The 12668-nt window shown below is 47.7% G+C and overlaps 1 pseudogene; it reads left to right on the top strand.

Moving 5' to 3' along the window:
• Positions 1-367: 367 nt before the first annotated feature.
• Positions 368-6579, top strand: LOC119281412 (annotated as a pseudogene).
• The last annotated feature ends 6089 nt before the right edge of the window (positions 6580-12668 follow it).

Below are 12668 nucleotides of genomic sequence, written 5' to 3'. Positions count from 1 at the left end.
GCAGGAGGAGCCGGCGTCGACCGAGCCCACTTCGCCGATGTTGGTGAGCTCCTCTCTATCTTATCCTTTCTCCCCTTCTCTCTGTCATATCTCTAACTCATACAACAATCACAGGTTAGAATCACAGAAAAGAACTGGGCAGACAATTATGTGGGCAGATGATTCTCCTGGCAGTTTCCCAGAATCACGATTCTGGAGAATCATGAGGCCAAAAGAACTGGTCTGAAGTTTCCAGCGGCAGCGTCTCCCTCCCCTCTCTCTCTCACTCCCTCGCTCCCTCCCTCCCCTTCGTTTCGCATTCACAGGAAGCTGCGTCCGCGTGCCGCCGGCCGTACCCGCCCCCTCCGGCGACGCCGCGCCGAATCCACTCGTCCGGCTTCGGCGGCGCCATGGGGCCCAAGTCCAAGGCCCGGTCGGCTCGCCAGAAATCGCTGGCCAAACCGAGGTAACTTTTCCCCCCAACCTTTCCTTTTTGGATGCGATGCGGCGCCATTAGTGACCGATCCAGACCAAGCTCACCGTGTATCCTCTATGTTCCTAGTGACCCAATGCAGGAGTTTAAGTGCATTCAGCACTACGATCGTCAGCATATGTCTGAGTTGAATGAAAAGCGGCTGCGGACCAAATATAACGATGTTTGTTTGACGTGTGAGCTTAAGGCTTTGTCTGCCTGCCGCTCGGGTGGTGAGGAGAAGACGGAGAGGAAGAAGAACAGGTCAGCAAGACGCGCTGCTGCCAAGGAGCCTGCAAAACCAAACAGCAGCGCCTCCTGGGTTTGCTTGGAGTGCGGTAGCTTTTTTTGTGGTGGTGCAGGATTCGAGCCAGAGGGCCATGTTAGAGCACATCACAAGGAGCAACCTGGGCATCGGTGGTTTGCCAACACCTATGATAAAGATGCACTGTACTGTTGTGAGTGTAACCAGAAGGTTCCACTCAAGGTTTTTAAGTATCGTCCATCACAATCAGCAGAAGCTTCAACTGAGTTAGAGGCAAACACCAACCCGCTTGATCCGAAGGATGATGATGGTTTGGACAAGGAGGTGGTGACACCGCAGAAGATAGAATCGGTGGAGGTGGAGGGCAAGGGATCCAGCAGTTCGTCATCTCCTCGCTCGGAGGATGATGATGGTTTGGACAAGGAGGAGGTGCTGACACCGCGGGTGGAACCGGTGGAGGTAGAGGGCAAGGGATCCAGCAGTTCGTCATCTCCTCACTTGGAGGATGATGATGGTTTGGACAAGAAGGAGGTGCTGACACTGACACCGGTGGGATCAAGCAGTCCATCATCTCCTCACTCAACCAAGGAGGACGTTGCCAAATATAATGTCATCAGGGGGCTGCGGAATCCCGGCAACGCCTGTTTTTTCAATGCCATGCTGCAGTGCTTATTGGCCCTTGACCCACTGCGCAGCATGATGATGGGACAAAACGTTTGCAAAGGGCCAATTGCTGCGCTTTTCAAAGAGCTCTTTGTCGACACAAGTCCTTCAAGCAATGCAAAACGCTACCTTGACCAAACAAAATTGTTTGCATCTGTCTGCTCAAGGTGGCCCCAATTCAGTACCGGCGGAATGGAGGATGCCGAAGAACTCATCCAATGTTTTCTTCATGGTTTGGATCAAGAGGAAGATGAAGCACGTCAACCTTCAACGGATGCTCCAAAGAAGGTCTCAATTGTCAAGTCCATCTTTGCAGGCGAGGAGTGTAGTGCTCTAACCAGCACAGAATGTGTACACAGTTCCAAGGGGAAACGTGAAGAGACCCTTATATTCCGACTGCCAATTCCAGACAGGAAGCTCCCTACTGTAGCTTCGAGGAGCAATAAAGCTGATGCTGAGGCACATGATGGTGATGATCCTGTATCAGTTGAGGAGTGCTTCTCCTTGTACACCAAGGAAGAGTTGTTATCTGATTGGGTCTGTGAGTCTTGCACTGATGCAACTAAAACAAAACGTGTCGTGGAGTCCGGTGGTGACGATAACCAAAATGACCAGAAACAGGAAACAAAAAAAAAATCAGAGCTGCAAGGAAAAGAATGATTATAACTAGAGCTCCTAATGTAATGGTTATTAGTTTGATCAGGCAAAAAAAGGCTCCTAATCCTGCTGGATATGATAAATTGAAAGGACATGTGGGTTTCAAGGAGATTCTCAATATGCAGCCGTACATTGACAGAAGGTACTGTTTCTTTGACTGACTGAATATGAAATCATTTTTAATACTCCCTCTGTTCACTTTTATAAGACCTTAAAGACATTTCAGACAATGTGCAAAACAGCCTATTTTGAGCTGTCTGAAAGGACTTACAAAAGTGAACGGAGGGAGTAGTCTTGTTCGAATGGATAAGAAATCATTTTACTTGAATCTGAAAACTTGTTTGACCGACTATTGTAGGAAAAAAACATTCCTTGACTGACTGAATATAGCTCCATGCATCAACCAGAGTAGTAGCGCAGTGTTAGTAACTACTCCAGCTATCTTCAAGCATGAAGCAGTAACTAATTAATAAATACAACTCAAATTTAGAAATAATTGATCAATAAAAAAACCAACCGGCCGTCCAAATTAAACAAAACAGAAACTAGTATAACTGAAGTTAGCTCAGCTTAATTAGGTCCATGAATGAAAAAGCTGGAGCAGCTAGATTAGCTAGGACCCATGACATGAAAATGAACTATAATTGCTGACTTAGTATTCTTTTGTCCCTCGTTAGAGACAAACAAAGGCATGCATACTTACTGTTCCTAGCTTTGAAAATGAACCTTTTATTAACTAACTCTATACACTCTCAGCTCCCTTCCTAACCAAAGAAGATCTCCAACCACTAGCTAGCTATTAATCATCCTTATGTAGTTTCAGACAATTATTCAGACTGAACTGGGTCTGAATATTTTTGAATTTGGCATCTCAGTATTTATGATTTATGAGCGAGCGACAGTACTGTACAGCTCTACGACTGCTCTGGTCATCACTATTTCCTGTAATTTTCAGTTTTGACGAGAATGACAATAACACCTACCGTCTAGTTGGTGTTGCTCAACACATTGGAGATCGGGATGGAGGTCATTATAGTGTGTATGTAAGAGCTAACAAGATGAATGGTCAGGAACATCAAAGCAATGACAAGTCTTGGTTTTATGCAAGCGATGAGATGATCAAAGAAGCCAGCTTGCAGGACGTTCTTGATTGCGAGGCCTACATTCTTTTTTATGAAAGGGTGGGGAACTAAGACTTTATAAGTTATTATGTGTTTGTTGGCATGTTTATTTAAATGTCAATGTTCTGTTTGCAGTGCTCAAATCATGATGCCCAATCTTCTGCCAATGTCACGAGTGAGGGATCTAGACTTGCCAACCTTCTGCCAATGTTGCCCGATCTTGTCGGTGATTTGATTCCTCCACCCATGGATGACTTGGTCCCATGGGATGAGCAGAGGAACTCCAGCCGGGATAAAAGGAGAGAACAGGGAGCGGACAAGAAAAATGCCACATTGCTACCTATGTTTTGGGAGTTTCTTGATGAGTATGTTTATCTCGCTTTTCTATGTTTCTTTGTCTTATGCTGCTCAATGGGTTTCACCTCTAGCCTACCCCAACTTGTTTGGGACTAAAGGCTTTGTTGTTGTTGTTGTTGTTGTTCTACTCAACGGGTTCTAATCCAGGCAGCTTCGTTTTGATAGGTTTACGCCATCCGGAGAAACGATGCCATATTACCGTTTTCAATTGTGGGGCATGCTTGTGAGAGGTTCTGGATCAAGGGAACTGCACATCCTCTACTCTCATCTCTTGAATCGGTCAAAGGACCTTGCAATGGGAGTCTGCAATGGCGGCGAAAGGTATATGCTATCCTGTAGTTTTTTTGCACCAACAGTTGGATCTTTCCTGAAGATATCCTCCCCCTCTTCGAAGCTTCCTTTCCTGTTACTTTATGAGTACTAGCACAAGTATGTTCCAATTCTGAAATCACAATTACCTTTTTCCAAAAGGGGACAAATCACAACAATCTGCATGAACACCAAGCTATAAGATTGTGTGCTGACATGTGCTGAAAATTTGCCTGAAATGTGCAAGAAAATACCATACCATATGCCTAAAAATGTGCAAGAAAATTACAAACCATATGATGTGAGGCGAACAATAGCAGCGTCCAGAATATGAGATTGATCATCTGGTGCTTGGTTTTTACCAAGCTCTTGTTGCTTTTCTTTGTCCTTCTCAACTTCTTTTGGCCCATGATTTCCTTTGGCCTTCTCGACTTCTTTTTGCTCTTGCTGTACCCTTTCTTCTGGACCTTGCCGCATCACCATGAGATACTTTTCTTTGTCCTTTCCGACCTTCTTGAAGCACCTCCAGTTCTCCCAGTTAGCTCATCTACACCTGGAACCATATAATGTTTGTACCTGCTTTGTGTAGCTGATCAAAAGTGTCACCGTATTGGGGGTTCTTGGCCCAATCAATTTCGTGCTGTAGTGACTTCCACTCTCACATCTGTTCTTGGTCCTGATAAGTTTCAGCTCTCTCGAAGCCCACATCAAACCAAAAAGCTCAGCATCAGTGGCTAGCCTCATAGTGTGCCCAATTTTCCCTTTAAATTACTAGCCACTTTTTTTCCTTCAAATTATTAGCCGTTGTATTTTCCTTATGGTTCCTTGATTTTTAATATCGTAGTACTAAACATTGTAAAACAGGCTGAGGGTGAAGTTAACAGAAATTGCTAGGAAGTATATGCTGGAACTTGTAACGAGATTGAGGATGGTGGTGACAGAATCCGCAAGGAATTTAATGCAGCAACTCGAGCTAAGATTTCTTGAAATGCCCAAAAAGTAATGGTTTTAATCCTTTCCCTTTTGTTTTATTATTTATTTATACAAATCAGTTTTTTTATCCTAGTATTTAATTGGAAACTGTTGCATATATGTTTTCAGGCATGAGGAATTGAAGGAGTCTCTTGGTGCTGATTTGCTTAGAGAAATGGATGTGTATGGTCATGTTGGGAACCAAATTATGATACCTTTACCTGACAAATGCGCCTTGATCCAAGGACTTACTGGACATGTGATTAGCAAGCACAGAGATGGGTATTCATGGGAAGGTGATTTTGGCATAGAAGATGTGGATGTCTATGACGGCAAGGTAGTCATCACAAAGAGTCCCAAGTTATTTCAGATACTACCTCAAATATCGCGTGAGATGGTCACGGCGATGGAGAAAGATTTTGATAGCATTGCAAGAAAAGTGCTGAAGAAATTCATCCGTTCTCACATTTACGTGCCTTACCTAACACCTTTTCATGCATTCTTGAGTGGAATGAAACTATATGCTAAATGGTGGTCAGACCGAATCATGACTAAGAATCTGCGGGAGCTAATACTGCACTTTCCTTTTTTGAAGCCTTTAAGGGCTAGGTTGAACTTGCTGGTAGGCATCTTTGATGCATGGAGATCGTTTGATGAAAAAGATAAGAGTCCCATATTTAAGAAAATCTTGGAGAAGGCACTACATGGATTGCCATGGTTAGAGGAGATGAAGAAGGTTGATAATCGGATCATCCTTGAAGTCTTTTCTTACAAGGGTGATGGCTATTATGGAGAAAAAATGCATTTCATGATTGAATTGTTAAGGCATCTTGCAGTGCATGGTACTGAGAAGTCCTTCGTTTATGAGTATGAGTGTGGCTACCGCAAGCAAATGGTGCAAACTCTTGATGAACTTGAGGTTGGCGGTGCTTACTACCTTGAGGAAGTTGTGGTGGCTGCTTTGACAGCTTTGTTAGAGCAATCAGCGATGAAAGATATGTATGTCTTTGTACTACCCACAACTGCATTTTATTTGTCTTTTCTGTTTAGTTATATTAACTGCCGAGTATTATTTGATCTGCAGGCTGGAGTCTGTTTGGGAGTGCTACAAGAACTGCAATTTCCCATCTCAAAATTAAATCAGCAATCATTCATGGAGGAGAAAGATGTGGCTGAGCCCTCATGTAGGTACACCTTATCCTGTCCATGCAATTGCATTGAGATGTGAGTTTAGTTTCTCGTGAATGAAAGAGCTTATCAGTTTTGTTGCATAATCAAGAGCAAAGGAAAATATTCTTCTCAAGTCTGGTATATGTAAATTGTACAGTTTGCTTGTTCCACCAAATGATAGCAAAACCCTTTTTATGTTCTCTTCAAGAAGTAGGCACATCACCATATTATTCAAATGGTGTCTTATCAGAGTTATAACAGTTTTGTGATCTTAAAATCATCTCTTGTTTGTTCCCTTATTCTTACGCAAAATGTATTTGCTCTTTTTAATTGAAAGGTTTTCACTGAAGCTTGTTGATATTTTAGTCCGCCATGGTATTAATTGTCTGCAATATGGTTTACGGATCGTTATATCATTCTTCGCAGTTAGGTGATGGACATGTCTCCCCGTCTATTTTGTGAGCAATTCAATGGTGCTACATATCCCTTGCAAATGGCCGCTACGTGGAAGAGAGCTGTCAGTGGCTTGCCGACTGCACGAAGACGACGAACCACACCTGATTACAATGGCCTCTACATGGATTAGCTAGTGAAGCTAGATATGAACCTGGATTCTGTTTTGCTTTGTTTGGGTCATCAGGGTAGTCAGTGTAATGTTGCTCTTTCATTTGTACGAGTAGGTAACTGCTGTTGTATCCATCCGGGAACCTGATGTACACTGACTTTGCAATGGAGCCATGGAGTTGCAGACTTACTATTTGTCAAAAAGGTTAATTACTGGATTCTGATTTGCAAGTTTATGTTAGTACTGAATTTTGATTTGTAGAGTTAAGTGCCCTTAGCCCTCAGGCACCGCCGGGTGCCTTCCCCTTGCAACCGCGGCAATTTCCCATGTTTAGGTCTTGAAGATAAATATAACATGACAGAACTTTGATGTACATTTTGGTTTGTCTTCCATGGTGGAGCCATGCACAGTTTTTTCTAAAATGTTCATTACTACTAAATATTGATTTTGCAAGGTTGTGACGGTACTAAATTTTGATTTGCAAGGTTATGGCATTGCTGATTTTTTATTTGCAAAGTTAAAATCATTTCCAGGCACTTGAAACACGCTGCAACCAAAGCATAACAAGTTTGCACGATTAAAGAGACATGACAGGTTAGTAGATTGAAAGTGCAGTGCACTCAACAACACGAAATAGAAAGAAAATACGGTAGCACTAGATTCTCAAATCGTTCTCCAGAGCTAGCATCATCTGACTGATCACACTTGTAATTGCTAGTGGGTACAAGCTCTACTGATCAACAAAATAAGCAAGAAGGACGCGTGTCTTCGGACTGAACAAATATCATCATCACACACCAATAATTTTTATGAATTACACACGCACACGCACAGAGAACAACAACAGGGCTCGGTTTGGTGAAGAAGAACAGCAGGGGAGGAAGAGAGAAGGAGCAGCAGGGGCGCTCAGGAAGAAGAAGAGGGAAGCAGCAGGGGGAGGTGAGAGAAGAGAAGCATCAGAGAGCAGGTCAGCCGCCCTGGCCTCTTGCACGTTTGGTTCAGCCGGGCGTGGGATCAGACGGCCGTCTGGTGGGTCGCGCGCTTCGACCCCCTTCCTTTCCTCTGGTTCGCGGCGCGTGGGATCAGACGGCGGTCTGGTGGGTCGCGCGCTTCAACCCCCTCACCGCTTGCCGTCTGGTGGCGGTGGGTCGCGCCTCTCGATGCTTCGATTGTCAGGGTCACGAGATGCTGGCGCCCTTCTGTCTGGTGGAGTGCGTGACTGGGAAAACATCCTGTTTTTTCTTTTGAGGGGAAAACATCCTGTGATACGAGTGATTACATGATACCGTGCTCCCGAACAGCATGGTGCGTCGGATCTGCATTCAAGGCATAGGATCAACTCATTTGTTTATTCCCCTAAAAAAACTCATTTGTTTATATACAGGATATTTTGCGGCTAGCCCCCCGGAAAGCTGTGCCTACATGCAAAATCATAGCATATGTCGCACCTACCACCCGACATTTGGCGCCCATCATGGGGCCAGGTGCATGTACACTAATAAGCAAATCATGCATGTACACTAACCCGGCAAGCTTAAACTGTTGTCTCGATTTGTAAGCATTCGTGCAGTTCCTGGGTTGAGTGACTGCTGTTGCGCCGCTTAGGGACGACGTTGTACCGGCAAAGTGGAATAAATCCTACACTATCCCGTGTTTTCTAAATAAATATTATACTCGATATCTCCCGCAGACTGCTGTTGCGCCGCTTAGGGACGACGTTGTACCGGCAAAGTGGAATAAATCCTACACTATCCCGTGTTTTCTAAATAAATATTATACTCGATATCTCCCGCAGTCACAACGATAGCGACACAGACGGTGAAACTGGAAAAGAATCCGAAGGTAACCCGATGGACCCCCCCCCCAAACACACACGCACACGCACACAACAGTCGTAACGGTCGATGCATCGCGGAAGTCGTGGCTGGAGTGAAACCGACGAGGTTGCTCAAGCAAGACAGTAGCCCTTTGTGTTCATGTCGATGTAGCCGAGAGCGTAGGGTGGTGTAGTCGTGCGAAGAACGCCATGGTCGATGTCGAGTCGGGGTAGCCGGTGTCGAGGAATTCGCCCTGGAGCCGCAGGCACAAGGAGGCGTCGTAATAGTCGTATGTGCAGTGGTGCTGGTGCGTTGGGAAGAAGACGTTGTTGACGATGCGTCGCGACGGGATTGCCGAGCTCAGAGACACATCATGGACGAAGGCACACATCAGTGTTGTCAGTACCGGGCATGCGTAGATGGACGAAGACGAAGTCGACGAAGCGCCGCACTAGGTTTGCCAGGCCCGTGGACACGTCGTGGACGAAGGCACGCATCGATGTTGCCAGGACCGGGCATGCGTAGACGAGCTGTACGAAGACGAAGGGGGTGGACGGGTCGCGGCGGCTATGGGGGTAGCAGCGGCGGCGGCCGCGGCGGCCTGACGGCGGCCGCCGCCGATGGGTTAGGAGCACAGCGGCGGTGCTCGAAGTAGACGAGGAACCCGATAGCGTGACGAAGACCAGCGCGGAAGGTGGCGTTCCCACACCGAGGAAGGTGGCGCGACGCATACCGCGGGAGGTCGACGCGCGGGGACGGCTGAGTGGACCGCCGACCACAGCGCTATGGCCCGAAGGGGCGACGCAGTGGCAGCAGGCGAGTCAGGGCGACGGCGGGAAGACCTCGAGGCGGCAGCGGTGACCGCGGGCCGCGGTGCTAGGGCCCGAAGTGGCGGCGCAGTGGCAAAGCGTGGTTCGGTGCAACTGTGAGGACGGCCTCAGGTGGCGGCAGAGACTGCATGCCACTCTCGCTACGACCCGATGGGGTGACGCAACGACAGAGCGAGGGTCGGTGCAGCCACGGGGATGGCCTGGATAGGACGGCCTCGGGGTGGCAGTAGACCGCATGCCGTGACACTACGGCCCAAAGGGGCGATGCAGCTGTAGCACGCGGGGCGGTGCAGCCGCGGGGAGAACCACAGGGCGGCGGCGCTGCGGCCCGATGAGATGACACAGCGGCAACCCGATACTCGATCGATGTAGGGGCATGCTGTACTCTGAACGGTCTTCACGGGACATGCGGAGGCGCGCGCAACCGACGGGCCAGGTTGGTTGCACGACATAGATGAGGCGGATCGTGGCGGCGGGCGGGTGATCAATCCGACCGCGTGGGAGGTCTGGGACACCGCTTGGTGGAGGCGGGCTAGCGGCAGAGTCCGAGATGAAGCCGACGACGGTCGAGCGCAGCCAACCCGAGCAACCGACGAGTGACGCGGTCGGCTTGAGGCAGCCGGCGAGTCCGATGCAGCCAGCAACCGGTGATGGGGTCGGCGTGACAGGCGGCAAGACGGCCGTACAGGCGCAGTGGAGGCAGGATGGTGATGCAAGAGTCGTGGTCGAAGTAGGACGGCGACGGCCGGTGCAGGGCGACGGGCGGGCAGACGTGCGCACGACGACCGTGAGGGGCCGCCTGTCATGCGAGTCACCGGGTCGGCGAAGAAGCCAGATGATCACGTCGGTATTGGAGTAGAGGCTCACAGGGGCCGACGGCTGTGGCAGGCGACGCAAACTGATCTTAAATCGGAAAACCGAAAAAAGGTCGATCAAGATAACCAGCGGGAGAGAGAAAACCCGGAGCAAGGGCTCGGGAAAAAGACTCTCTAGGGCAGCTGGTCAACACGACTGTCGGAGTAAATGACCACGGGTAGCCTTGCCGGCTCCCCATAGCTCTTCGAAAAAATTGGGCCGACTTCGCCCCTCAAGCATTCAAGACGAAGGGCCGCCTTCTCGTGGCCGGCTATGACACGACCAACTACGGGTAGGCGGCAGAGATCAGTATACCAGCCTAGAGTGGGCCGACTCCTAGTAGGCGGCCACTAGAGTGGCCGACCTCTAGTAGACGGCCCACCCCATATGCCCTCAAAGTTTGCACCCACATAACGGCGATAAGACGGGGCGTGGCTACAGTGAAGCCACCGCCGCCGAATCCCGGAGCGGGCATGGCCACAGTGCGTCGTACCAGTCGGCCATCCCCCGCCCAACGCGACATTGTTGCCATGTTGACCGTGACATCACCCACGACAGACTGTTAGTACGGCCTGCAGGCGGGGGGCTCCCATGCCAGTTAGCCCCCTCCAAGGTGGCCGGGTCAGTCCAACCGGCTCCAGGGGAAGCCGGCCCCCGGAAGCTGTCCAACCCTTCCTTGGAAGTTTGTGCACCCTCAAGCGGATGAGACAGGGTAAGGCTACAGTAAGCGCCCTGATGTCTACTACACAACCTTCTTCTTGTAGACGTTGTTGGGCCTACAAGTGCACAGGTTTGTAGGACAGTAGCAAATTTCCCTCAAGTGGATGACCTAAGGTTTATCAATCTGTAGGAGGCATAGGATGAAGATGGTCTCTCTCAAACAACCCTGCAACCAAATAACCAAGAGTCTCTTGTGTCCCCAACACACCCAATACAATGGTAAATTGTATAGGTGCACTAGTTCGGCGAAGAGATAGTGATACAAGTGCAAAACAGATAGTACATAAAGGTATTTGTAATCTGAAATTGTAAAAACAGCAAGGTAACAAGTGGTAAAAGTGAGCGTAAACGGTATTGCAATGATAGGAAACAAGGCCGAGGGTTCATACTTTCACTAGTGCAAGTTCTCTCAACAATAATAACATAGATAGATCATATAACAAGCCCTCAACATGCAACAAAGAGTCACTCCAAAGCCACTAATAGCGGAGAACAAACGTAGAGATTATGGTAGGGTACGAAACCACCTCAAAGTTATTCTTTCGAATCGATCTATAAAAGAGTTCGTACTAGAATAACACCTTAAGACACAAATCAACCAAAACCCTAATGTCACCTAGATACTCCATTGTCACCTCAAGTATCCGTGGGTATGATTATACAATATGCATCACACAATCTCAGATTCATCCAACCAACATAAAAGTACTTCAAAGAGTGCCCCAAAGCTACTACCGGAGAGTCAAGAACGTGTGCCAACCCCTATGCATAGGTTCCCAATGTCACGAAACCCGCAAGTTGATCACCAAAACATACATCAAGTGGCACATGATATCCCATTGTCACCACAGATAATCACGGCAAGACATACATCAAGTGTTCTCATAAAAGACTCAATCCGATAAGATAACTTCAAAGGGGAAACTCAATTCATCACAAGAGAGTAGAGGGGGAGAAACATCATAAGATCCAACTACAATAGCAAAGCTCGGGATACATCAAGATCGTGCCATCGAGGGAACACGAGAGAGAACACGAGAGAGAGCGATCAAACAGATAACTACTGGTACATACCCTCAGCCTCGAGGGTGAACTACTCCCTCCTCGTCATGAAGAGCGCCGAGATGATGAAGATGGCCACCGGTGAAGGATCCCCCCTCCGACAGGGTGCCAGAACAGGGTCCCGATTGGTTTTTCGTGGCTCTGGAGGCTTGCGGCGGCGGAACTCCCGATCTATCTTTCGTTCTGGAAGTTTTAGGGTACGTGAGTATATATGGGTGCAGGGGGTACGTCGGTGGAGCTACGGGGGGCCCACGAGGCAGGGGGGCGCGCCCAGGGGGGGCGCCCCCCACCCTCATGAGCACCTCCCGTATCTCCTGACGTGCATTCCAAGTCCATCGGGTGGCTTTCCTTCCAAAAATAACTTCTCCAGTTGATTTCGTTCCGTTTTGACTCCATCTGATATTCCTTTTCCTCGAAACACTGAAATAGGCATAAAACAGCAAATCTGGGCTGGGCCTCCGGTTAATAGGTTAGTCCCAAAAAATAATATAAAAGTGGAAAATAAAGCCCATAATCATTCAAAACACATAGTAATATAGCATGAATGCTTCATAAATTATAGATACGTTGGAGACGTATCAGCATCCCCAAGCTTAATTCCTACTCGTCCTCGAGTAGGTAAATGATAAAAGAAAGAATTTATGAAGTATGAATGCTAGAGGTGCACAAGTTTGATCAATGATAATTTCAATCACCTTTTCTAGCATGATATTATGTCATAACAGTAGTTCATCTCATAAAACTTTTCACAAACTAGTAACAAGCAATTCACATGTCAAAGCATAGACCGTAAACATTCTTGAAAACTAGCAAACTTCATTCTTAGTCATCAAAACAATTGCAATTCATCTTAT

The sequence above is a fragment of the Triticum dicoccoides genome, chromosome 3B (genome assembly GCF_002162155.2).
Source record: "Triticum dicoccoides isolate Atlit2015 ecotype Zavitan chromosome 3B, WEW_v2.0, whole genome shotgun sequence".
In the NCBI taxonomy this organism is placed as follows: domain Eukaryota; kingdom Viridiplantae; phylum Streptophyta; class Magnoliopsida; order Poales; family Poaceae; genus Triticum; species Triticum dicoccoides.
Note: the sequence above shows the minus strand (reverse complement) of the source record. Positions and strands in the feature narration are given on the sequence as shown.